This window comes from Aulostomus chinensis, chromosome 8, assembly GCF_037954235.1.
Source record: "Aulostomus chinensis isolate RoL2024-O1b breed Wild chromosome 8, RoL_Achi_v1.0, whole genome shotgun sequence".
NCBI lineage: Eukaryota > Metazoa > Chordata > Actinopteri > Syngnathiformes > Aulostomidae > Aulostomus > Aulostomus chinensis.
The window spans coordinates 26836143-26864085 of NC_141327.1; the positions used below are offsets into that span (position 1 = coordinate 26836143).

At 44.5% G+C, this 27943-nt stretch overlaps 1 protein-coding gene across 2 annotated transcripts in view; it reads right to left on the bottom strand.

The window, feature by feature from the left end:
* LOC147257843 (protein ELFN1-like) overlaps window positions 1–27943 on the bottom strand; it is a 131247-nt gene that overhangs the window by 94733 nt on the left and 8571 nt on the right. Inside the window, exon 1 of one of the 2 annotated variants that reach the window (XM_086212028.1) lies at window positions 26877–27032. The exons of the other annotated variant lie outside the window; for it this stretch is intronic. The gene's annotated coding sequence lies outside the window, so the exon portion shown is untranslated. Of the gene's footprint in view, window positions 1–26876; window positions 27033–27943 lie in introns of those variants that run through there. 2 annotated transcript variants of the gene reach the window in all.

Genomic DNA, 27943 nt, shown 5'->3' on the forward strand with positions numbered 1-27943 from the left:
TTGCGTTAATTCTTGAGCATGCAGGAAGAGCCAGCCACATGTATGTAACTTGACGCTAACGGCAAAACTAGTGAAAAGGTTTCAGTTTACCCAGTCAAGCATCAGGTTCTCTATAATCCACATCTTTGGTCAGTAATCCTCATTATTTGAGCAAAGTACAAACTAACACTTCCGGTGCACAAAGCTGCCTGTCGGTAACAACCGACTGAACCACTGGTACCATTCAGTTTCTTCGTCTGTTCACTGGCATGCAGACGTTGTGTAACTACCTGAAGTTCAGAAGTCCCAAAACCTCAGTAGGCTGAGATCTGTAATGCGTGGAGCTGCAAGACTAGATGGCTCTGCCCAGGATTCATAATTAAACGCCAAGTTGAAGTGACAGCTTTTTCCTCGGGGGTAGTGGAGCCCCGGGACTTCACGCAGCAGCTGGTGGTCAGAGAAGATGACGAGCTTTTCAGAAAGCTTCTCGTGATTCCAGTTATCTCGTGTACAAGCTGGCGACCTAGCTTGCGGTATAAACCACCCTCGCCAATAAAACAACAGCTGTGTTCAAAATAAAAGAAGTTTATGTTTCGCCGGCGAGCAATCTCTTGGAACAAACTGAGAGAAGCAGTGGGACAGTGTTAGGGGACCTGACAACCTCTCATGGTGGGTGGCTGGGCAACCTTGAATCTTTCATGCACAAGCATTTGTGGGCCTAAACCTCAGCACAGCAGTGGCCTATCAAACATGACTGCAATAGGAGTCATTTTTGTGACTGTCACATGGCTTTTGGAAGGTCCTGCTGGCTGCTGTCCTGGAGATCCAGTCTACACTTGTTTGTCTTGTTCTGGAAAGGAATGACCGACTAATGCCACTTAGGTGTCGGGTCATGTTGCATTTGAAAGCCAGTGTCCAGCAATGGCTTGTGTTCGCTGAGAGACTTCTTGAGAGCTGCATGCAATCACCAGGGCCAAGTTCATGCTCAGTCAGTGCACTCTGCTCACATCGCTCGGTTTTAGATTCCAACATGTGTTGAGTGCAAGAATGTCAGAGTTTGCCGAGGAGCACGTTTGACGGAGTGAAAGTAACTGGCGGTGTTTCTCTCACTCACAGCTGTGGTCACGAGCTTTTACAGAACGCTGGAACGGCCATAAAAAGAGCTGTTGGGCTCTATATATAAGCTGTTCCCTCAACTTAGCTGCTTCATGTTTCTGAAGAAGTTCGGCTGCACCTTAGTTTTTGTTTCTCTTGCTAAACCCACACACAAAACTGTCTCCCTGGCCACTTCAGGGCTTGAGAGGTGAAGTCGAGGGAGAATCAACACTGAATGCAACACCTCACATCTGAAGCAAGATCGACTTGAGCTCATCACATCGCCAGGATCAGATTGTGCTGCTTTTCTATGACCGGAAGGAGACACCAGTGTTGGCAGGGAGAGTGGAGCTAAATGCTAATGCAAATGCTAAACGCTAATATGAAAAGACTCAGATCAGGACTGGCGCCAAAGGAACTTGCCATGTTGTTCCTGATATTTTGTAACACACACACACACACACACACACACACACACAAGCGATTGTGGCTCCAGTGGCATAGTTGGCCTCCACTGGGGCTTAAAGATGAATATTTTGGGACAGATATGTGTGCAGGCAGTGCTCGGGCCATATGGGGTGTTGAAACGTGCCCTCCACTCAGGTGTAGACTGTGTGTGTGTCTGTGGAACGGCACAGCGACTCTGTGTGTCGCACTGTTGCCTCACAGCAATGAGGTCCTGAGGTCTCGGGGCCCTGCCACGGCTGTCCTGGATGTGAGGGGTTTGCATGCTCTTTTGGAAATGAGTACCGGTACTCCTTCCAACGGCCCCGGACCGAGGCGCTGTGGGTAGAACCGCTACTGAACGCGGCTGCGCATCACTTATTGATGCATGAGAAATCTGAACAATGTCAAGAATTCATTCTTCAACACAAACGGCTTATAAAATCGAAAGGCGGATTACCGAGACGCAGCGCAGATTTGCTTGAAACCTCCAGTGGGTCGGTAACCACCGCGTCTAGCTGTTGGAAAGGTCGTTATAGAGCTGCAGGGATCGTTATCGCTGTTGACTGATGTGCTGATTAAAGAGAAAAGCAGCTGATCCTCACATCTGAAAGTATTTTGATAAACAATTGAGCAATCATAAATCTGTCACGAGGTTATCGCTTAGTCACGGTAAAATACTGGGTTAAACCTTTACTATCTGCTTCACCATGGGTTTTTTTTCGTTTTGTTTTTTTTTTTTTTTGCATAAAATGATTGGCAGCAATTATGAGTTGAAAAACAAAGAGTGAATTCAAATGATTAACTGTTCTCTTAATATCTTGCACTCGTTTTTATATTTTCTGTTTGGTTTTGCTGCCGTAATGAGAAACCGATTTCCCCCGTTACCGACGTTTTCTGCAAGTGTGCTTCAGAAATCTACTTTTTGTGGCCTTGCATGGAAATGTAAAATGTAAAAGCAGCTTCTCTGTCGTCGCCGGAGGAAATGAAACCTTGAAAATAAATGCAACCGTTTTCTGCATGCGTCCTGATGTTTGTTGGTTTCTTACAATCACTCTCGTCTGAGTCAAAGCAGGGTTGGAACAGACCGCTCACTGCATCCTCTGAAATATTATTATTTGGACAATATTTCACTGCAGAAGATGTACGTTGCATCATCTTCGGCCTGGAAAGGCCCACTTAAAAAAAGGAAGACAAAAAGACCGTTATAACTGCTAAAAGTGCGAGGATTGTTTCCTCCAATATCAAAAGACAGCTGGCAGGAAACTCAATCACAAGACAAGATGGCGGGGAGTCAACGGCAGCCTGCACGGACGCTCGCAGCATCAAGCAGCTTTTCCAGTGTCGGGGTCGGCCAGTTACAGTTTTAAACTTTGAAGACTTGGGCCTTACATCCAGTCGTGGAAGGAAGAGAGACACGGATAAAAGGGCCACATTAGAGAAAGAGTCTTCCTGTGCCACAGAGACATATTGAGACATTCAACTATGTAAATTCCACTGAAAACCAGGAAAATCGAGGTGTTCTTTAACTTCCGGCTGGTGGTGTATGCGAGGCAGTCTTCAATAATATCTTCATTCAAATAGTTTTCATGCCATTTAAATGTTATTCAAAAAGAAAATCAGCATGAAACCTTTTTACTGTGGAAATCTTATTTTCCATTTCTCTGAGAGCTTCTTTTACAGAGCTGAACATCAGAGAGACGTCACTGGACAATCTCTTTATTCTCAATTCTTGCTTTAGGGGACACAAGTCAGCTTTTACCTTCAAACTCAGTCGCTCTGAGGCAGTAATATTCCAGTGCTGATTCCCAGTTGCAGAACAATGACACTATCAAACCTGTAGCACTTACACCTCCAATATGGGTGCATGAATAACAGCAAAGTACTGCCTAGCTAACCATTAGTTAACAGTTGAACTAATCTCTTACAAACACCAGCCAACTTTGCGGGTTTTCTGCGAAGACGGTTGTGTAAGTTAAGGGTGAATTGTTACTTAAGGGATACATTTCAAAATAAGGGCCAGTAGCGAATGGCTAATTAAGTGATTCTTCTCCAGCTCTCTTAGAAATAACTAAATATTAACTAACCGTTACTGATACACCCCAGTTGTGAGGTGTTTCATCAAACCATGACTATAGCACAATCTTATTCCTATATTTCTCCCTTTTTTTTTCTTTTTTAAGAAGCCAAAATTAGCTGAAAAGCCCTGTCACAACTCATAATCCTAAGAAACTCACGGCAGGTCTGTCACGCGGCAACACGTCAGGCTAGACCTGATAAAAGCAACGTTTAGGAGAATGAAAACGCGACTCTTCAAACACGAGCAATGACTTTGTGGTGGCCTCGAGGCTCTGAGACCGCAGACACCGTGCAGCTTGAACGTGGTCCTCACACTGCTTCAAAATGGAGAGGCTCCAATCAAAATTCCACATCCATCCATCCATTTTGTATTCTGCTTATCCATCGAGGGTCGCGGGGGGTGGAGCTTATCCCATCTGACATTGGGTAAGAGGCAGGGTTCACCCTGGACAGGTTGCCAGCCTGTCCAGTCCAGGGTCATCAGGAGCAATTAGGGGCTCGGTATCTTGCTCAAGGACACTTGGACATGGTCACCAGGGGGAGTGAGGATCAAATCAGCGACCCTTCAGTGGCTGGATGGCCACTCCACCTCAGAGCGATGCCCCGCCCCCGTTCTAGATGTAACAAAAATAAGAAAAAACAATCTGATTCTCATTTTGCTCGCTTGCATCCTTTTGTCTGGTAACGCATTCTGTTTGATAACGCACTGAAGATAACGGTGGAATTCCATAGACACTCATTTGACTTTTGGATGGTGCGTTTTTGCGTCGGTTTCTCCTGTTTTCAGCGTTGACATACAAACGCTGTCAAAAGGTCGAAAATATTCAGTCTATAAATGGTGGCTTTGTTGCATGGATCTGGATGTAGATCCAACAAAAGCAACAAATATTTAATATCGGTGCAAACACAACATGTTATATTTGCTGCCAGTGAATCTGATCTACAGCAGCAGTTTCTTTTATTTTCACTTCTCAATAAATCGCAACTACAATATGTGCTCAGGGCTGTCGGGTGACATTGAAGAGAAGTTTTCTTGCAGGCTGCAGACAAAATAATAAATGTGAAAATGCAGATGTAACATACTGGGGTAAATTCAACCTTAAATATATTCCAATTGGCTTAAGAAATAATCCGTACAGAGAAGAATTTTATGAATATTTAAACCGTAGACAAAAGGAAAATCAATCACCCAGCAAGAACACAGGGAAATATTCCAGTCCTCATCCAGCCACTGTAACCTGGACCATATTTTGAAGAAATAAAGGACCCAATAAATATGATGAACTGCACTGATGTCTCAGCTCGCTGTAGATCAGGTTTCAGAATTCAAGCTTCCTTCTCTCAACTCTCACTATCAGAAGTCTCAGAGAGAGAGAGAGAGAGGAAAAAAAAAAAGAAATGAACGTCAAACTAGTTTTTCTTGCAGCCTCAATAGAACCCAGTGTGATGCAGCCACGGGCCATTTCTCTTCGTCTGTTAATGGTGTGGCTCTCACATTTCCTCGACCAAAAAAAAAAAAAGTCTCACTCATTGGATGCGTGCTCCTGTACAATCTCTCCGGAGGAAACTGTTAACTGAACCAAAAGTACAAGCGTATACGCAGGGAAGTAAATTACAGCGCTTTATCAGACAATAACTCTTGGAATTCACTTAACATCACCGCTTTAATGGCTGAAAATAACAATGCACCAGTCTCTGGGGTGATTTTTTTCTTTAATGTTGCTTGCCTTCTCTATTGTGCACAGAACCACTAAAACACTTCTGCCTAATGGGCTTCTGTCCTTCAGAGTTTGATGCAGCCAGTCCTACAGATCCGAGTACAGCGCAACACTCAAAGATGCACGCGCGTGATTCGTTAGGGTCGTCGTGAATTCTCACCAGGCTCAGAGGTCACAGCCTCGCTGATGTGGGCCTCCTCAGAGGTGCCGCTGCAGTGGCGATGACAACGTGAGGCGAAGACCGACAGAGTAATTTTTTCCTTAATCCTTTATAATACCAGGCTGGTCCCAGCAAGACATCAAACAACACGACAAAGACAACAGCGACTCTGGAAGTGCAATCCAACAGAAGAAGAAATGCAAAGGAAAAATCTGCTGAAGTATTTACAGTCGTTCTATTAATTTTACAGTCTGATGTTTCATTCTGGAGGCTAACCCAAGCAGATTGAGGCCTCTACAGTTTGAAATGTACCTCAAAGCTCCATAATACACAGCGTCTGACATATGGAGACAGTGAGGTGATGGATGAGGTACTGCAGCCAAATGTCATCTAAAACAGGTTGAAAAAAAAAAACAAACTTGCCTCAACCAGTCTTTTTCTGACTTTGAACAAGAAACGAGACTTGTTCCTGAACTGAAAATGTTGTTTCTTTTCCTCCAGGTTTGGTACATGAGGCTTAAATGAGTAGTGGTCATCAATTAAAAATCCTAAATTCATATATTTAAAGACATCCTCCCTGCCAATTCAATTTAGCACAAAGCTCCTAGAGTTTGATAAGAGCAGAAATTTGGTCTTAAGCAGAGTTTGTACTCTGTTAAAAGCATTTTGGAGGCGGTCAAAAACCATGTTGATGTTAGCTGCCCAAGACTGAATAACTATCACCCACATTAGAATAATGAAAAAGGAGTTTTGGATGTTTTTCCCAGACAATTTTTTCTTTAACAGTCGACAAAAGTGGGCTGAGAACAGAACCCTGAGGAACCCCCTTACAAGTGAGGACTTCAGAAATGAGACCATTAGTCTGTGTAGCCTGGGTTAATACAAAAAAAAAAAAAACCTGCATCATCAGAGGAACCAACAGCAAGATTTTAAATCTGAGTATTCATACACAAATCGTTCTCTGAAGGTTTTGCAGTAGCTGATGAGGATGCTGTCTCGTCACTGATTTTTGACCTTGCATACAACTGCAGTCGCCTTGCTACTTTCAGCAGCATAACCCTTGAATCCAAACTTCTGAAAATGTAAATATTTGCTCAAAAAGTCAAGTCCCTCGTCGTCCCTCTCAATTTGAACCTCGAGTCATCAACGCAAAGTCAAGTGTTTTATCACGCAAATTCACGCAAGTCTTCAAATATGTGAATCAAGTCCGACTCGAGATGAGTCATGTGACTCTTCCCCAGCCTCTGTAAACAAGATGAGGTCAAAAAAATTATACACTGCCGAACGATGTGAGCGGCCAGTTTGTCACAGCGTGCCTCTGAAGTCCTGGATATAAGGTTTTCAGCAGAGGTCCCAGCAAAAGCCTCTTTTTAAAGGATATAATTGTCACTGAAATTGTCCCTGCACAACACAAAACAGCAGCAATTTGTACTTATTCTCCCGGATATTCAGTTAAATGACAACCGCACTGTCCCTGCTGTGAATAACAGCCACATACTGGCAGCAACCAGCCCACCGCGGACAAACAACTTAGCTGCAATATGGCTTTGGGTCACTTTCCACCTGCAGCCAGAGCAACAGGACATAGACGGTGCTGTTGGACCTACAGATCACCCGCCAGGTAGAGGGCGAGCCTTTCCCCGCTGCTCTGTCGGTTCCAACTGTTCCCCACCTCTCATGCCATCGAATTGAGAGAAGCAGCAGCAGGACTGCAGGGTGGAGCTCACTGCCCACTGACTGCTGGGCCAGCCTGTTGGACACGGCTTCAGTAGAATCAGTGTTTTTCATTGGAAAGTCTGAAATGGGGGATGAAACATTTGAGTCCCAGAGGAGTCGGCAGGAGAGCTGAACCGATCCGTTCACGGCGAGACTTCTGGTGACTGGTGGGTCGTGTCCCTTTACTACCTCAACTTCACTCCAAGCAGAAAATCCGAAGAAATGTGAGGTTTTAACTCTACAAATTTGGACAATAAAGTGTACACACGTCCTTTGAGAACATAATGGACGCACTGAATGATTTTGAAAGAGCAGCATCTCATGGGGACCTCCAACACTTGACCGCCCCCCCATCAGTGGTCCACCTCCATCCCTAAGCTACATGCCAGCCTTGAGACCCTGAATTCAGAGAGGATTTTCAAACCGCAGTGGCGGAGGATGAGGAGGCCCTCATATATCACTCTTGAGAACCGCTTGGTTCTGAGAGTCTGAACAAGAGGTCATTCTTGGGAACCATCGTCATCTCAGCGTAAACACTCAGGATCTGCTGGCTGCTTTCGAATGCTCACCAGCCCCTTGGTGGGTGGTCGCGTACGACGGAGAATCAACCCTACAGACTTCACAAAAGCATCTCATATTCCTTTATCCACTGACGTCATCCTCCCGCAGGTAGTTTTCTTTGTGCTGGCCACAGTTTACGCCGAGGATGAATCCATCCCATGCGGCTGTGTTATTGTCCGGGTGGAAACAGGCATGGAAACCAGTTGTGGTGAGGAAAAACAAACAAACGAGTCAATAATCTGGATGAATATAGGAAATTATAACTATGGGAGGAAACCGGGAGCTGGCAAAGGAAATCTGGACTCTTCCAGAAAAATCAGGAGGTTTGGCAGGATTGAGCTTCCCAGCGACAAAGCTGAGCCTTGAATGACGAACACGGCACCAGGTGCAGACCACTTGATCTGTTTTAAAGCAACATAAAAGTCTGAACTTGTTTATTTGATACAATTTATTGTCAAGACATTCATCTGCCACCTCCTTGAACTTTCCAGAGGCCAGCAGAGGGTCGGAGTTCTGAGGCTAGGATTTTGACGCGCAGCGGCTCCGCCAGTGTGAGCTCTCCGGCAGCACCGTCTCTCTGCTCATTACCACAGAGGCAGACACAGCCTGGGGTGTGGGTGTGTGTCTGTGTGTCAGATGTTAGACTGTCAAGGACCACTGGTCTGATGAGTAATGCTGGTTTCACTTTGTGTGAGTGTGTTTCCTCTTATGAGTTTATGCACAACACACACACACACACACACACACACACACACACACACGAGTCCTCAGAGAGATAACAATGTAATATTCAGCTCCTGTACAGAGATGAGATCCAGAAACTAATAACATTCCCACCTCAAAGCCCCGCTGTGTTTATCATACTCTTCTTATGCTAACATTGCACGTCTTTGAGTCAAACAGTCTCCACCAAAATGTGTGTTGAGCTAAGAAGACAAAATGAGCCAAACAACATTTGATTTAATCAAGCTGCAGTGTGAAAATCTCAAGGGCAGTTTACAGTTATTTTGCAGTGAGCGCAAAAAAAAAAGCCAAAAGGAGCGGAGCACGTCTTCAAGCTCAGCGGTGAAACTCAGCGAGGAGGCAGATGACACTTTGATTTCATTCGGGTGGGGGGAGGGGAGGGGTGGCACATCTGCTAATGTTCTTTTACGAAATCCGAAAAGGAGAAAATCCACAGCGCAGTCTTTAATATGGCATGTGGACGAATCGGGGCAGAGCTGAGAATCTGAGAATCTGAGAATCCCTCCAGCGGCATCATTTAGGTCTGCTGTTAGGAGGCATGAGGGACAAGTAGTGCACAATGTGAGGAGTGGATGCCTGTTGACTTCCAGCCTGTGGCAATACATTAAATATGTAAAGTCATTTGGCCCAACATCACTCTAGAGTGCCAATACTGGAGCAGGAAGAGAGGAGGCTATAATAACTCTCTCCACCGCAGCAGTAAAGCTGTGGCTCCCAGGGCTGCAGGATGATTTGGGCCCTGCTGTGACCGCCCATACATTACTAAAGTGAGTGTGAAATGAAAGCCAATATGTAGACAAAAGACCGACAACACCTTCTTCACCAGAGTCGCGGAAAAATCGATCTCAAACTGGCTCACGGAGCGAAAAAACACCGAACCGATTCTTACTGGACTTTAAATTTGACTACAAAATAACCCCCCCCCCCCAAAATAATGCACGCGTAAGTGATTTTCTTTCCTCGTTATTTTTCTCTGCAATTGCAAAAAAAAAAAAAACCAAAACAAAACCTATCCTAACTAACACGTTCTCATCACCAGAAAAAAAAACACAAAAGCTTCTATTTTGTTTGATGTGTGGAAAAGAAAAGAAAAGAAAAAAAAAACCCACCACGCGGTGCAGGATGTTCTCTAAACGCCGAGGTACAGTGTGAGCTGAGAATTTCACCGTTCCTCCCTTTCCCGTCCCTGTTCTGTGAAATATATCGGCCCGAGCACTTGAATATGTAGCCGTCCCGAGTCTGTTGGTTGAAAAATGGCTTTCATCTGGGATTGGAGCTAAAGCAAATTACCCCTCTGGTGGTATAGATCACTTTTGAGAAGGTGGGGGGATACGGAGAGGGAGCGAGGGGGAGAGACGAGAGGGAGGTTGGAAGTGTGGAGGAGCAGTAAAAGACTGTATTCTGATAAGAGTTGGGAGGGCTTAGTCAAAGAGAATAAGACGGGGCATTAATGAGTGAATACAATTTCATCTTGTGGGCTTTCACCGGGATTCAAACAACGGCCGGGGTACGCGGCAAGAATCTGTACCGTGTAAATCTGCCGTCGTAGCACCTGAAAGGGCGAGCGCTTCGGCGACAGAACCGGGAGTTGACGTTTCCAGCAAACAAGTGCACAAAGTAAGTTCGCTTCTGACAACCGAGTGATTCGCATCTCTCTCTCTTTTTTGTCATTTTTCACAACCTTGGGGGACGTGGATTATAAAAAGTTGAAGTAAGACGCGCTAAGATGAAAAGCCCAGGCACAGAACTTCGCCACAGAAAATTTCAGACATCCATTTTTAATCTGATTCGCTAAACAAGACAGGGGACAAGTAAGAGTTAGAAGGTTCCAGAGAGCGAATCAGAGGGGAGAGGGAAAGATGGGATTCAGCAGAAAAGGAGAGAAACGAGGCAAGAAAGAAAACAGGGGAGGAGAAGGACTTGCCTTATTAGGGGCGAAAAGAGAGCGAGTGGAAAGGAGGAGTGATAGCCGACGCTGCCCTTGAGGCACATGTGTATTGTCTTGTGCCCACAACGTAACACACAATTATCTAAAAACAAAACTGACTGGAAGCGTTTTTGTCTCATCCTGCACATCACACAGTCACGGGTGTTAACTCAGTCCTTACACACACACACACACACACACACACACACACACACACACACACACACACACACACACCAAGTGCATCTATTAGGCCACAGCAATGACAATGAGTGAGGCGGCCGCAGGGCAAACTGGATGATATAGGAACGTTTGACAAATGGCTCCGTAGACGCAGGTGTCAGGACGACATCCAACTTCCTCTTCATCATCGCCGCTGACCTCCCTTATCCTCTTTTATCAGTCGCCACTTCCTTCGCTGTATCTCGGCTATCACTTTAGAATGGCGCGGCTCAGAAACCGCGGCTTGAAATTCAGATGCGGCGATGGGAGATTAGATTCGGAGGTGAGATTAAAGCACGAGATCACGTCGAGAAGTATTTCTGAATTAACAAGGAGAGGAACGGGACATTTTCCAAAGAGCCGGAGACGTGAGATTAAAGAAATGACATGAGAAGTTAGATCCAACTTTAAAAAATAAAGACAGCACGATAGACTTGTGATGGAAATGCAATGAGTGGAATGAAAATAAAGGAACATGCCAACTTTAGGAAGAGCGTTAACAATGTTTCAGGAGTTTGAGCACTACTTTGCATAAAGATGAAGCCTAACTTGTGTTTCGTGAAGTTACTGGAGAAGTCCTCTGAAGAACAAGCCCGGACCGTAATCTGGAGCTGTCACGTGTTCCGTTACCTCGACACATTTAAGCCGGCAGGCTGCACTTTAGCAAGGGAGGAGGGAAGACAGGATTTGAGGAGGTGGACAACAATTTAGCATCGCCGCTAGTTAGTAGTTAGCTACTGGTTAGCTAGCGAATGTGTCTTAGCTTCATAAACACATACCCATGCCATGATCATCTGAAGTCTGATCCAAGGGTAGATGGCATGTTGGAATTGGCACATCTCGTTGTTTGTTTGTTTTTTTAATTTTATTTTATTCTACAGGAAAACTAAAACAATTTTAATATAAAAGTACAATTAAATCATTGGTCTTTTCTTTTTTAAACGTAATGAATAAGGGAGCATGAAGATCAAGGGTGTGACGTAACAATGGGGCAAAATATCAGTACTGTAAAATATCACATATTCTTCAAGTGTACATATACAGTATATATATATATATATATATATACTGTATAGGATACTTTACAGCACCAATACACTGGCACCAAATCACAGTATTTCCATTGCTGCCTTTTGGGTTGTTTATTCTGTACGTATCTTTGTTCAAGAAGTTTTACACAAAGATTCTGCACTTTTTTTTTGGACGCTGTTGTCATTTTTTTTTTTTTTTAACTGACATCACGACACAGTATATAAATTCATAATTCCTGCAGTGTTTCTTTCACATTAAACACAGCCACTGTACCCTGAGGTTTGATGGATTAACTGTCATGCAGTAAATATTATGCGATAGTATTTGAATAGTGAATTACTGAGTAATTCCCACCTCTAATCTGACCTTAAAATGGTGAAAAAGACATTTTTCATTTCAGATCAACTTTAAAAAAAAAATAAAAAAAAAATCAATGAAATAAGAACGGAGATAAAAAAATATATATTAAAGAACTTGAATGAGAAGGCAAGGAGATGAGAAAAATGGATAAAACTGACAACATGGAAGGGATAAGAAAAATTAGACAGCAGGGATAAATGACAAATTCTGATCGTCAGTGCGCAGCCTCGCCCTCAAGATTTTTGCTTGTTGGTTTGATGTTTTTGCAGAGCAGCACTCACTTCCCCCAAATTTTCCCCCAAATTACTTCGGTAGCCTCATTTCACCGCAAAGTTTCCCATCTAAAGGAATGAAATATTTCCTGGTGGGTTTTTGCAAACATGCCCTGTCTGTTGTAGATAAAACATGCCTGTTCTCTCTTTCCTGTATGGAAACATGTTGATCAGGCACGCAGAAAAGCAAAGTTCTGCGCCCGGGCCTCGTTAGCATTTGATGGAAATTGATAAAAGGAATTTTTGATGGGATCGCTGTGAGGGAGATGAGAGAGATCAATGCTCAGCCAAACAACATGACAAGGCGCTACTTCGGTGCGGCTTACAGTTTGTGACAGACAGAGCTATCATGTAGCAGACTCGGGGCAATTGCTATGATACTGTGGGCAGCTTGATAAGACGTGACGCATGGCTCCCCGTATGTGCACTGCATATAAAATCCAACTGCATTTTTGCCTCCCTGAGGGCTTCATCCAGCTTGGGGGGGGGGGGGGGGGGGGCTGTAGGTATTATCTCTCTCTGTCTTCCACATAGCAGCACACACAGGTGGACTGACATCATTTCAGGCTTCATCCAGTCTCCATGTTCACCCTGCCTAAGGACAGCTGTCACGGATGCAACGAACAAGTAAATGGGTGAAATGTAAAAAAAAAAAAAAAAAAAAAGAGGGTGAATCTCATCGCATAAGCAGAAAAATATTTAGAGGGAGAGATAAGAGACCTGCGGCTGCTAGTCACATCAAAGCCATCACTCACAAATCTCTCCCTCCTTCTTTCTCTTTTTCCCTCTCTTCTGTTCTCCCTGCCTTTGCTCCATGAATGCGTGGGTGCAGCCGGTTCCTATGGCAATGCCAGGCTTTCGAAGCTCGACCTATGTACCCTCTCTCTGAGTACGGCTGCCTCATTAATTATGGACAAATACAGACACAGACTGGCGGTATTTCCTTGACATTTAATAGATCTGCGCATTCAGTAGTGTTTTGTTGTTGTTGTTGTTGTTGTTGTTGTTGTTGTTGTTGTTGTTCGGAAGGTCGTCGTGTAAATACTTAACAAGATCTCTCGAAAGCTGATTATTCAGGTTGAGAGCCCAGACTGTTGAGAATGGGAATTAGCACTTCCAAAAATCTACTTCCTAATTTTACTGCACTTTAACACCTTAGTGCTATGATGAGGCTCGCCAGAAAAAGAGAGAGAGAGAGAGAGAGAGAGAGAGAGACTCAATGATAATTAAATCTGGTGTTCATCATCAGTACATCAGGGCCACTGATAATAATTAGAAATGATGTGATACTTTCCGTCCACCGGAGAATTTCTCGTTTCTGTTGCCCTCCAGCTACAGAAACGTCGCCTCAGTCGGAAGTGAATCTTGCTCAAGGACACTTCTGCAGGGCGGATGCTCACTGTCAGCTCACGCGGATAATGGAACAGTTTCTTTAGCAACCCAGTGACGGGCAAAGCTAGACGGCGAGGACCGCAATCAGCCGGTGAACAGCAGCAGATGGCCTCGGATGAACCTCTCAAGACGTATCCGCTACTGGGAGCCGATCGCGGGGGAGAAGACATTAGCAGGCTGATCGACAGCCAGCTTAACAGGTTCAGAAAACGGGTCAATTTACAGGAAACATTTGACCTTTTGGAAGTGATGCAGATACAAGTGAGTGCAGAAAGCATGACATGTGCACTGATTTCTTTGTTTACAGGTCCCTCAATGCATTATTCATTTTTCACGAGGAGATCAATGTACAATAGTGATGTGCGAGGTCGCGCCAGGGAGGATAACTGGGAAATATCACAGGTTTGAGGCGGTCGGGTCAAAGAGTGACAGAGCAGGTTATAAATAACTTGCAGAAACGTTGCTCGCAGTAGGTTCGACTGCATCACCAGTTCACTTTCTCTCTCTCCTCCTCTCTCCCTGACACACACCCTGCCTGTCCAGCCTGGTCCCGTCCAATGCTGTGTGAAGAACATGCAAATTTCTCAAGTGATTTCAAACCGTTGATTCTCAAAAGTCTTCTTTTGTCCCCGGCACGTAGTTTTTCCTCTGAAATTTCATGTTTTCGGGACATTTGCAACCATTTTTCTGGTGACAAAACCGGGTGATTTTAGAGCCCCTTTTGGGGCGTGAATAATCAATTTTCAATCAATCAATCAATCAATCAATCAATCAATCAATCAATATATATTATATAGATATATATATTAACAAAACAATGATCTTTCCTAACCCTAACCAAGAGTTTTTTTGTGCCAAAACCAAACCAGACGTTAAGCACAGTGCTGTCAGGATGATCATAAAATTGCGTTTTCCACCGAAAACAAAAGGAAATCTCGCTGCTGGGTCTTTTCATGAGTGACGTGTGAAGCTGAGACCGGCGTTGTGCCGTCAGGCTCAGTCCCGCGCTGGCCTCGACCTCCTGATCAGAGTGAGAGGCAGACGTGCTAGCCGGGAGCCAAAACCACCGTCAGCCATCATGTGTCACCAGCACGCCTCTTATTCCACATCCAAAACTGAAAACAACTGAGCGCGGCCTCCGCTGAAATGACCAAACTGTTGAAATATGAAAGGTCCTGTTGCTGCTCTGCCAAATATGAACCTCAAACGACTCCAGAAACACACTTGAAGGTATTGTGAAGCGTCAAATGACGAGCAGGCTCCTGAAAAACACGCAGACGTGGCGCCCAAAATGTCCTTAAAAGTGAGGTGTTATTATGCCATCACATTACCCTGTCATCACCTTAAGCGTGGTGAAATAATCTGCATCTATATCACATCTCACGGCACCCAAAACTATTTATAATGCATTAGGCCTTGATTCATAAACCCCTCACGGCTAGCACAGCAGATTTATCATCATTATTATGTGTATTTTGCTTTGGATCAATACCTGCCTTGAAATTAGCTTCCTTCACGTAGACCTCACCATGGGTGTCGGGGGTTTATTTCCTGAGAGGCCTCCCGTAGCTTTTTGTGAAATTATATAACACACCTGATAATACTTGGGAAAAGTTTAAGATGGCCGATGCTAAGGACGCATGCAAAGTGAGTCCAGGAAGGACACAGCGAAAGGTTGTCACGTCCAATGACACAATGACGGACATGATAGAAGAAAGATGGCCGTAGGACTGATATTTTAACCTGATTTGACGTTCACTCGCTCATCACTGGCAGACATTCATTGACCGTTCACTCGGCTGTAGCCTGCGGTGGCTTCTGCTAAGGCCTGTTGTTTACATGTCTATCCCTTCTGAAAGGAGCAATAAATAAAATAAAAACGTTAGTACTCTGGTATATGGACGCCATCAGCCAGACGAGAGTCGCGGGTTTGTGTTTTTGGGTTGTGAGCTTGTCACTTGCAGCTGGTACTGAAGAAATATATGAATACTAATACCCAGTAACCCAAAAACCATTATGAGCCAATATTATTCATTTTCTGCAAACAATCCCCAAATTTCTGAATCACTTCTGTATTGTCAACAGGCTGAATATCTTTTAAAAGTGCTGCGGTTTTATGTCCCTTGGATAAGATCGGACTTCATCAGTGTCTTATTGGGTTGTGTTAACATCATTATTCACCACAGTGCCCCAGGTTTAACAGTTCACTCAGATACCGTTGCATGTTCCCAGGTTTTGGGAGCAGCAAATCTTTGAGCCAAGTAGAAAACATGTCCAAACAGATAGTAACAGCTTCTGTGAGACTCAACTTGGCACGAGAAAATAGGTTGGCGTTTTGTTTGTTTGTGAACACACACACACACACACACACACACACACACACACACACACAAAAACGGTACACAAGTTTTATTCTGGTACAATTATCATGATTATCATTATTATTATTTTAAAAAAGGAAAAGAAAATGCTTTTTTTTTTTTTTTTTGCAGCCAAAGCTTTCGCCGAGTCTGGGAATACAAGAGCACACTGCTAAACAGGCACTTTCACGGGAGATGCATAATTATAAAACAGGCTGGAATTTAAAAAAAAATCCAGTCTCGTCAGTCTCTCTCTGCCTCCGTCGGCCAGATGGATCCAACTCACACATTGCTGGAAAAACAAAACACGATCTGGTGGGTCTCGGACTTTCTAACCCTGGCTGGTCAAACATTTTTAGCCCTTCGAGTGGCTCCAGCAGCTGTAATCAGCCCACCGCTGCCCTCATAGCGCTGCTATAGAATCTGATCTAATATACTGTAAGATCTCTCCTCTCAGCTACCGCCAGAGGGACTGGCGTGACATCCTGTAGACGTTCCCGTTCCCCGGAGGAAGAACCCTGACGCTTATCCCCAGACGTTCCTCCACTGCTATCCTGAGGCTGGCATCCCTGATTTTGAGTGAAATGTCACAACAAGGTTGGTGACTGAACCATCTGAGAAGAAATGTTTGGAAAAGAGAAAAGACTTTCAAACCGGTGATTCGGTGAACCACCACAGGCTAACTTTAAACCGGTTCGCCGACAAAAATGGACGCCAAGGAGGCTAAAGCGAATCAGAAGAGTGAAAACGCCTCCATTCCTTGAAAAGCTACCCAGGTCTGACCTAACTGATGCTGCAGCAGCGTCTCAGCTAACCTGACCAGCGCCGCTATAGATTAACCGGACTCGATCCCACTTTGGCCTCCTGCAGTTTTTCAAAACGCCAGTAAAGTGGAATTTCCCGTGGGTGAAGATGCTATTTCCAAGTAGCATCATCTCCTACGGACGAGAGAAAACATCTTTGAGGGAGAATCCCCCCAAAATTACATCGTAACCTTTTAAATGAGCTTTTCAGCCAAGATGGGAATAACAATATAAAAAAATTAACATTTCCTCTGATGTCACGAATCATACGGAGGCTTTTAAAACTCCTGAATCTGCGCTGGACCTGACTTTCTGTCCCATTTTATCAGGTCACACCAATCAAAGAGTCCAGTGTTTTGCGGAAAACAGTTCTGGACCGAAGTGTATGGAAATCTCGCTGGCTGCCGCCGGCGCATTGATACACAGCTGCTGGCTGCACACATCAAAGGGCTCTGAGAATCAAAAAAAAGAGGAGTCAAATATTCCAACAGTCACTCAATTCTAATTGTAGAAAGAAAAAAAAAAAAAGTGGACCGCTGGACAGTAGTCGACTGTTCCGCCATCACACAAGAGGACCATTCACACACGGGCTGGCGTGATCACACACAAACAACTCCGAGTACACGCGGAGAAACACAATCAAATGGAAGTAAACACACGCACACATGCGCAGATCCCAAAGGATCTCATTACAGTGATTGGCTTCAGGACCTTTTGCTGATCAGGACACTCTTTTATGTTGCATTTGCATCTTAAGTATATAAAGTGCCTTAAAGGAATGTATGTGTGTGCGTGTGTGTGTGTGTGCGCGCGTGCGTGCGTGCAATGCGGGCACGTATATGCATGTGTGCGTGAGCAGTTTTGTGAAGAGTTATAGAGCAGCAGAGCCAAGGGAGAGAGAGAGAAGAGGAGAACAGAGGAGAGAGCAGGAGGGAAGAAAGGAGGGGTGGGGCCTGCATGGTCAGAGAGGGCAGACGTGAGCTAAATAGCTGAGTCGGCAATTGTAGACCAGAAATGAAAGAGAAGGGTGGATGAGTCACTCTGCTGTGTGATGAGGTACAGTGGAGGACAGTAAAGCTTCTCTGTGCCTTCCTGTGGTTGGTAGGAAGCACTGAGCTGCGCCGTAGGATTATCTCACCGCCACGCTGGAGCAAAGCTACATACAGCAGGACTCCGACGTGTTTCAAGTTATCTCAACATACATGTTGCTCTCCTCTGCTGGGACTGACAGCAAACCTTTCAGCTTCAGCAAACCTTGACCTTTAAATGATAGAGACTGGATCCGAAGAACCGAAGTAGGAGTTGAATTTATTTTCCTGTACAAGAAGGAGCGTTTTACAGTGCAACACACAAGTGATGCACGGAGAACAGGCTCACTTTGGAGCCCCAGCAGCTGGGTTCACATCCCTTAGAACTGGGTGTTTCTGCTTTCTCCTGTTCATACAGACGCATTCCACAGATATCGTCACGCATCTTCCCAGTCCTCTAAGTAACGGCCAGCTTAAGATCTTTAAATCCAGGTGGCATCTCCCAGACCCGTCTCTTGACCCTTTATTCCTTTATAACCCCCACTGACCAATGCAAACACAGGGGACAGTGGTCAAATTCATCTAACTGGGAGTGCGGCAAAAAAACAACAACAACAACTCAGTAGCACTTTGAAAATGCACTAACAAAGTAAAGCCCTCTTGTATGTAGATCATGTAAAAGTGAACACACAGCACCGTCAGCCTCGTTTCTGGCGAGAAGTCAGAAGTTCAAAAGATTCATAAAGTCATCAAATACAAGAAGGCTGCACAAGTTCCTCTTTTATTCATCTTCATAAAAGTAAAAAAAAAAAAAAAAAAAGCTTACAAGAAGGAAGAGGATGAATAAAAGAGGAAACCCCGAACTAATTTGCTCTTAAGTTCAGGGAAAAGTGAAAATCTGACTTGAGATCATTTGAGATGTGCAGCCAGAACAGAACAGCCCACATGAACTGGCAGAACAGAGAGGAGAGGCACGAGAGCCTGCATCCTCATGTTCCGCCTCACATTTTTCATCTCTCACGTTCTTTTTCAGTACATATCTGGAGCGACGGTGGTCAACATTTCCTCACCCTCTATATAATATTACATAATGGCAGCAGTGTATCCTGGTCATCTTGATACAATTTGGTTTATTTTCCTAAACTTGATCCAGACACGGTCAGACACTGCTGGGGACATCGCAACGTGACTCTTACAACCTCCAGACAGCAAAACGTCGCAGCGCGCAAAATCCATCCAAGTCTGTAGGGATAGTGGGAATATCCAAGATGGCTGCCTGGGAGGGAGGAATTCCACCTGCCACATCTCTCGAATGCAGCATCAATGAATAATGAACTAAAATACACTGCAAAGCCACATAGGCACGTAAAAGATTAAGAGCCAACATGGCTACCGGAGGACGTGAGCATCGGGATCCAGCTGCTGAACGACCATGTGAGTTATGTGAGTTTCATAGGAACTGTGAACCGGTTCTGGATCCAGAGGGGCCGAAGGCTGCGGCAGTAACAGAGGCCACACACTAGAGGGCTGCGTTCAGGAATCAATCTTACGCACGTATTTGTTCTTAGACTTCTTTGATATCTTTCAGCCCTCAATGTGGTCTTACAGGCAGAAAACAAAGCCTGATGACTCTTAGTAACTCCTCCTCCTCTTGAAATTTTTAAGTCTTTGCAAGGCTTGACTTCATATCAGACAGATTAATTTTAGACTAGCTTAAAACACCTCAGGGCCTAATATTGGCTACCATGTCCCAGTGAATATTTTCCTGATATATTTCCAACTTCCAGACAGTCAAAGTAAACAGCACAACAGGCAAGTCCCTGGCCCTCGTCTTTTCAAAAAAATGACAGCTTCACCCTCCTCCGTCACGTCTACCCAAAGCCCGTTGGCTAAAAAGGCAGCAGAATTTGTGGGATCGTGTGAGAGTCCAGCCCTGCTTCACTGGACAGCAGAAGGGTTCAGATCATCGTACCTCCCAAACCTGATCCGGACTGACGTCTTCTAGCTGTACAGGTCCAGGAATCTGAGAGAGGCAGTTTTGTTCAGGGTCAGCAGGTTGTGTGTGTGTGTGTGTGTGTGTGTGTGTGTGTGTGTGTGTGTGTGTGTGTGTGTGTGTGTGTGTGTGTGTGTGTGTGTGTGTGTCGGTGGGTATTACTAGAGACATAACGGAGCACCCAACACTGTGCGACATGCATACAGATGCAGACACACAACAAACTACCGTGTGTGATATTTTGAGTGTACACGTCTCAATGTGTCCTTGACTGCGCTTGCTCTGAGTGACGCACAGAGAGCTCTGTAAAGTCCCTCTCCCTCCCTCCCTCCCTCCCTCTCTTCCTCTCTCTCCACCACCCCACCCAGCAATCCCAGGTTTGATTCTAAGGGACATATCTGGGATTTAATACAATTTGTAGGGGAAGGAGGCAGAGAGGGATGAATGATATATTGACTTCTATATAAAAGCAAGCCTGGGGTGGTAATCTCATTTCAGGATGCTGTGATGAGATTCTGGCCTGTTTTCTCTCCAAGATGATGTGACTTTGGTCCTGGCATCATTGCGCGCGCGTGTGTGTGTGTGTGTGTGTGTGTGTGTGTGTGTGTGTGTGTGTGTGTGCGCGCACGCGTGTGCGTGCGTGTGTGCGTGCGTGCGTGTGTGTTCCATGATTTGCTCCCCTGATTTTTATCTGGAAGCACAGCTAAAATTGCGTCTCTCTTTTTGTGTGTCAAAGAGAAAATATAAAATCAAAGTATTATTTTTGCTCTCTAAAGTTACTCTTTGCTTTCCTAAACTCATTTTGTGGGGGGGGGGGCTTTTAGAAGTAAAAAAATAAATAAATACATACATAAAAATGTCTCCGCAGCATTGCTGATTTTGGCCAAAAACAAACAAACAACATAACTCTTAAATAAACATGTCTGTTTTTTTGTTTTGTTTTGTTTTTTTTTAATGTAAGAAATATTCAGGAGCAAGGCAGCGTCAACGCAGCAGATACGAAGGTAGAACATCGTGTCCTGATTCTGGACAGACACTCGTTTATAATCCAGCGACCTCTTATTGTTCAGCTCCTCTGGTTCAAGTGCACACCTGCTGCGTAAATGTTGGAGCATCAAAGTCGACACAAGGTGAGCAGTCCTGCGCTAACTGAAGCTGTTGGAGGAACGTGTACGGCTGCCTGAGCTCGTCAAATAAAACTCCTCGATATTTTTAAGGCGCATTTTAACCATCGTACCTCTCCTTCGTGTAAAGCCGCTGAAGCTTGGTTTATGGTTGTGGGTCAGAGAAACCAGAACTTCCTGTGTAGTGACGCCCCACCGCGTGCCCAACGCCGCCTCCAACGCTACCGTTCACCACCAGTTAGCTCGCATTCCCCAAAGTATTTGCTCCATCTTGCTCGCCATTGTTGGAAGTACACAATAAAGCACAGCAGCATAGAAACTCTGCCCCCCCCCCCAACAAACACACACACACACACACACACACACACACTTTGGTGTTGCCTTAAACCAATCACGGCTTGCTGGCTTCCATGTGGAATACTACTGACACGGAGAGAGCCTGCCTCGCCCTCTTCCTTAGATTAAAGATGTTATGATCTGCTGGGGGAAAAAAAATTCTCCTCAAAGGTCAGGGATTACGTTTGTTTTTTTTTGTTTGTTTTTTTTAAGAGTCCGTGCCTTTGTATCTTAAGAAAACTGTTGGTCATCTCTGAGTAACTGCTCCTGCTATCATTTTCATATTTGATTCCAAACGTTTATTACACTTGGATGCATTTACCTGCTTTTTCTTGATCAGTTTTCTGCGTTTTGTTTTTTTAATGAACTGCTATTTTCCACCTTTCTTCCGGGGGTTAAGGTGTGTGTGTGTGTGTGTGTGTGTGTGTGTGTGTGTGTGTGTGTGTGTGTGTGTGTGTGTGTGTGTGTGTGTACATCAGTTGGGCGCCTGTGAGGGGGCGGCAGAAAAAAACTACACTGCGCATTAAGACCTTGAAAGAAAATAGCCGAGTTTTCCCAGAATGTTGAATCGTGTGTGTTATGTTAATATGATAAATTTGTCATAATCTGTAAGGTATTAACATCCATTTATCAAACTCCTAACTGCTGCTTTCCAGGTTCAAGAATGTGTTTTCGATCTGGTTATAATTCCCGAGGGAGTCAATTACTCTTTGGTTTGACTTTCCGGCGAGTAATTAGTCACTCCAGAATCAGACCAGCAGCTGACGCACCTACAGAAAACTTCAAAACGGTGAAAAAAACAAAAGCAGGACGGGCGAATGACAACCACATTACCAGTCGGTCCAGTGCGACTGCTGTGATGGTGTCCAGTGTTGATCAGAGCGTTCTGCTGACATTTGAGCGAACATTTCCAGACTGGAATGTTGTTGTTAAGTTTGTGTGCATCAGCCAGAAAGCTTAGTGTAGCTCTGTATGACCGGAGCAGCGCTGATTGGTTGCGCGTTTGTCGTTACCCAGGATTCTCTGGGTTGTCATGGTAATGCATGTCTGTGGGAGATCTAAGGGGGATAGGGAAATAAGGATCAGAGCACTTCTAACATTGAGCCATTGTGATGCATTTAGAAACTCTTTTTTTTTTTTTGTTGTTGCCTAAGTTTAAGTTCATGTGATGTTGCGTAACCTGCAGAGCTCGTTCATCTGCGGCCATGAGCTGCTACGCTGGGAGGTACACGCTTACGCTGTGCTTTTTTATTTAACAGTATACGTATGTGAGCTTTTTTTTTTTTTTAAGTCAGACAAAATAATAGCATCCAAAAAAAAATGTTGGTCCTAAATCCACCTTCTGGTACGTGAAGCAAAAAGTTCTCAAAGTCGAAGAAAAATGAGCATCAATTGACATTTACACTGTTTAAGATTCTACATGGTTATGGTTTATGACGTGATAAATATTCCAGGTTTAGTTCTGGTTTGGTTTAAACATTAAAAGCCACAGGAAAAGGTTTTTGGCTTAAAGTAACAACCGTAAAGTTGAAGGAAACAGGGTGTGGCCAGGAGGTATTTTACAAAAATGCTAAACATGGTGATGTAAGTTCGTCCATCGAGAGAAACCCCGCTTGATATGTTTTATCTGAGGCTCGGTGTTTGGAAAAGCAGGTATTTTAAGCAGTATTTAAGCCTGAACTGCATCTAAAATGATGACATAAAATAAATCAACTGACAAGTCAGTCAATAGAAAATGCATGTTTCATAATTAATCCCATCTAATCCGGGATTCTTTTATATTATTGTTAACTTACCTTCCCTGTTTATCAGACTGTTTTATTGACCACACACACACACACACACACACACACACACACACACACACACACACACACACACTGAGATGTCACCGTTGTACCGTTTACAGACAAATCAATCAGTGACAAAAATAAATGTGGGATTCATTTCAAAGTACACGAGGGTGCGTTCCCGCCTGTGGTCGCTGCGACGCGCCTCCATCACGTCCGCTGAAATTCAACCTGGTAGATTTTGTGAAGTTCTGCTGACGGACGGAGGGACAAACGGGACTGGAAACATTGCTTTCTTTGGTGGAGGTCCTTCGTCTACGCGGTATATCGTGATGTTCGTGACTGAACTGCAGGCTTTCACCTCCTCAGATGGAAACGGAGACGGTGCGGTTTTGAATGAAGCTCTTCAGTGTGAAAACTGTTGAAGACAACATGTCACATCACCGCACAATGCAGGGGAGACAAAAGTGACAGTGGCAAAGTCAGAAAAATGATAGGCTGACTACAGCAAGCCATTACAAAATCATATACACCTAATATTCCTCTCGCTCGCTCACACATTTAACACCCAGCGTGTGTGTGTATGCTCACACATGCACAAGTACAGAGCACGTCACACTTCCAACACTTAAAGCACAAACTGCCAACAGCTGTCAGCTAGGAACGCTGTTCTCTCATTTCTTTTTCTTTTCTCTGGTTCTATTCTCAGACCCATACACATATTGTATGCAAGCACACGATTACTCCCTCTCTCTCTCTCTCACACACACACACACACACACACACACACACACACACACACACACACACACATGCAAGCACACACACACACACACTAGCATGTCTGTGAATTGGCAACAATAAACTGGATAAAACGCAGAGCACTCTGGGAAGTTGAAGGGTTCGAGCCCCGGCTGCAGCACGGGGTCTTCCTGTGTGAGTCTGCATGTTCTCCCTGTTCCTGCTGGGTTCTCTCTGGTACTCCAGCTTCCTCCACAGTCCAAAGACATCAAGAGGGGACCAGGTTAATCCAGACTCTAAATTGACCGTAGGTGTGGCTGGGAGAGCCAATGGTTGTCTGTCTCTATGTGTTGGCCCTGTGATGGACTGGTGAGCTGTCCAGGGTGAACCCCGCCTCTCACCTGAAGGCTGCTGGGATAGGCTCCACCCCCCCATGACCCTTAACAGGATAAGAGGGAGAAAACGGATGGATGGATGGATGGAAATCAACAAATCATAAAAGTTCTTAGCCATTCATCAGAACAACAGTGACCAGTCTTGCCATTTAATAGTATTAATACTACAAATATCTGTCGGCTAACATGAAGAACAAGTGAGGCATTCATGCAGGAGCAGCGTCCCGCACAATGAAGTAGGGTGAGCCTTCAAAGAGTAAGGAGTGGGTCGGGATGTCTGCTCGGACCTTTCCATCCAGCGCCCATGTTTAATGTGTGCTCCTGAATAAATGACAAGAGCCTGAATGAAAGCTATTGGCTAAATTTGCCATCAAAAATCAAAGGAAATCAAAGTAAACAAAAAATTTCCTAAACTAAACCAACATTCCCACGTATGCTATGCTACGTATGTTCATGTGCTGGAATCAGTCCAACCATCATCTTCTCTGGAGAGGAGGATTAGAGTGAAGCAGGCTGCATTTCAACGCCAGTGGTACTGCTGGTGGAGCCGATTTGAGTCACGAGAACAACAAAACCTCAAGTTACTTGCAGATTTTTTTTCTCAGTTTTGGCAAATGCAAAGCTCGTAAATGTCAAGCACGTTCGGGACCCGTGAAATCTCTGCTGCGTAGCCACATGCATGGCGATAGCTCGTTTCAGTTAATGTGGGAAAACACAACGGGGATAATAGGAGACATAAACGGCAAATTAAAGTTAAAAGTACATTACGGACTTTTATTAAGCAACAACAGTTAAATCCTCCGACCCGGTTATGTCACTTGTAGTCATCGGTCAGAAGTGGCTCAGACATACACACACATTAAAGCAACTTCCTGCCCTCACGTGTGCGCCCATCATTTCAGAGGATGTTACATTAGCTTACGTTAATTTCAGGATTTACTCATAAAATAACCATTAACCAAACAATAACCTTTAACCAAACCTTGGCTTTCTCTTACAGTAAATCTTTCCCCTAAACTTGAGTCATTTACAATACAGGGACCTTTACTTATGTCTCCAAAAGTGAGGTGAACCCACACCGTGGCCGTGTAAAGGACCGGTGTCCCAGCAACGTGAGTAATGTAAACATGCAGTCACTATTCCTGCTGTACTGTACACACATGACCTCTGACCCCACTCAAATGCATATAAGACAAAGACCCTGCCTACTCATCAAATGCTTGGTCATTCAATAATCAGAGCAAACACACACACACACACACACTCCTCCCTAGCCCAAAGGCACACATGCTCATTGAGCTGCCAGCTATTTCCCTCTGGTGTTACCGAGTGCTAATTGACAAAAGGTTTGTATCGTCTCACCCTTTGCTGTAACTGCCAACTGGCTGATTTCACAAAGCTTGTGACTAACTGAAGCGCTAATCTTAATAAAACAGTGGTGTGTGTGTGTGTGTGTGTGTGTGTGTGTGTGTCTGTGTGTGTGGTGGGGGGGGTGTGTTAAAGTCACGATACACAACACAATCACAAGTGAAGTGGAAGCACTTTCCAAGTTTCCTGAGGACGTTAAACAACAGGCAGCGATAAGAATCAGTCAATGTCACCTCTACCATCAAGTGGCAGCATCGCCATGCATCAGCTTACACAAATTAGGTTTATAGACTGCAGACACATCAAGTCATTTATCATCTATCAGCTGCTCTGTTTTCAAGAGAAAAACAGCCGCTGTGATTACATAATGCCATTGTTACAGAAGGCATTGTTTCAGCACAGAGAATGACTACATTTACAAGCATTCAATATTCTACTATTAATCCGCTTGTTGTTGTTGTTGCTGCCCTTATTCCAAAAATGACAATATTATTGCAAAGCAGTTCACAATTCCACGGAAAATCTTGTTAACATGCGGCCACACAGATTCCTACTAGCAAGGTTCGCCAGCAAGACGAAGGCCAGAACTAACGTTTGCTGAAGTTCCCCTCCTGTTCGGTTAAAGCAGGGGTGGGCAACCATGTGCCACGACAGGTGATTCCACTGATTAACACACCTTCAGCCACAGAAGGGTGTAAATCAGTGGAATCACCTGTTAAAGTGTTAAAGGAAAACCTGCATACACACGGCCCTCCATGGCACATGGTTGCCCACCCCTGCTTTAAAGTGTTACACACTCATAATAAGGAAGCAATGTTGAAGAATTGTTCTGAGGTCCTGTTGCTTCATTATGAGAGTTTGATAGTTGAAGAGGCTTTGAATGTATTTTGGGAGGTCGGAGGAGGGTAATATGGCGTCGGCATGTTAGCATTGAGCTAACACTCAGACACCGTGAACAGGAAACAGTCAGGAGGCCGTGTGACGCAAAACTGCAGACAACTTGAGTCAAATATTCCAAAGATGTTGAATAAACATCCAGAAAATGCTAAAATTGGCATAACTTACTGAGAAAATACTGTATCCAGAAAACTGTCCAGCGGATTTATACCTTTGACATGACACATCCAATCCGTGCATTTGAGGAATAAGGATGGAAGAGCAGAATTATCCACTGGAATCTCCAGTCTACCGCATGTTAAAAAGGCTAATTACCAGAAAAGGCTCTTTTCTCACTTACCTCTCACGGTATCCATTCATGCACATTTTGATTTTATTACTTTGGGGTTATGAGATCCATTTCTCCAATTTCTGCCACCACTTTAGTCCGTAGCTGCTCCCTGCTCAGCATCACGCTCTCTGTCTGGTGAGAAATGTTGCTGCTCAACATAATCCATTCATCTCCAGGTTATTCGTGCGGGAGGGGAAAAAAAAAAAAAAAAAAAACATGTCAGAGACACACAGCTCTAAAAAGGTGCGTTTGATCACTTAAGTTTAATTACTATCTAAAAAAAAAACCCAACCTCTTTTATATATTTTTTTGTGTTCAGCAGAATTATGCAAAAGCGACCACGCTGGTTTGCAGCAAACGTGTCAGAGGGTTGAGGAATGGACCAAAACTCCTCCTACTAGGTTTAATTTGTCAACATCAGGAATCTTAAAATTACTTGCAGCAATTAATAACTTCTAATAGTTTCTTCTTATACAGCAGTCTTTCCGTTAATTATAGTGCCCATTGATGTTTTTATTAGCATTAACGGAGCATCTGCTAAGTCCACCATGGCCGTTGTGAACAAAGGAAATATTCTTGGGGTGTTTATGTCCTTTGCGTCTTGTTGAACTCATTTAGTCTGCTTGGATCTGGAATCTCATTCGTTTGGTCGCTACCCAAAGTCAGATGAAGGTTGGAGCCCCAGCAGATCCGTGCACCGTGAAACCTGCCGGTGCACCTCGCCATCTCACCCTGAACCAAACCAACACAAACACGCGCAGCCGCCAATTAGCTGCGGCTTCACATGACTCCCGCTTCTGCTGGAGGTCTGAGCCTGATGAAGCCAACAAAACCACACCCTCAACCAGACACCAACCCTCCCCTACCCCCCAGGCTGTGCCTTCAGACCAGATCCATGAATATTACAAGCTGAATCAGGGACGGGCCTGGTGGAACACCCAGTGGGAATTTTGTTGCATTTCTGCTGAGAATACGATGGCTTGCAACACTGACCCCCATACTCCCACAGCACTCCTCACAGGACACCCCAGGGCCAAGGTTGTATGGCTACTCCAGGTCCACAAAACAGACCGGCT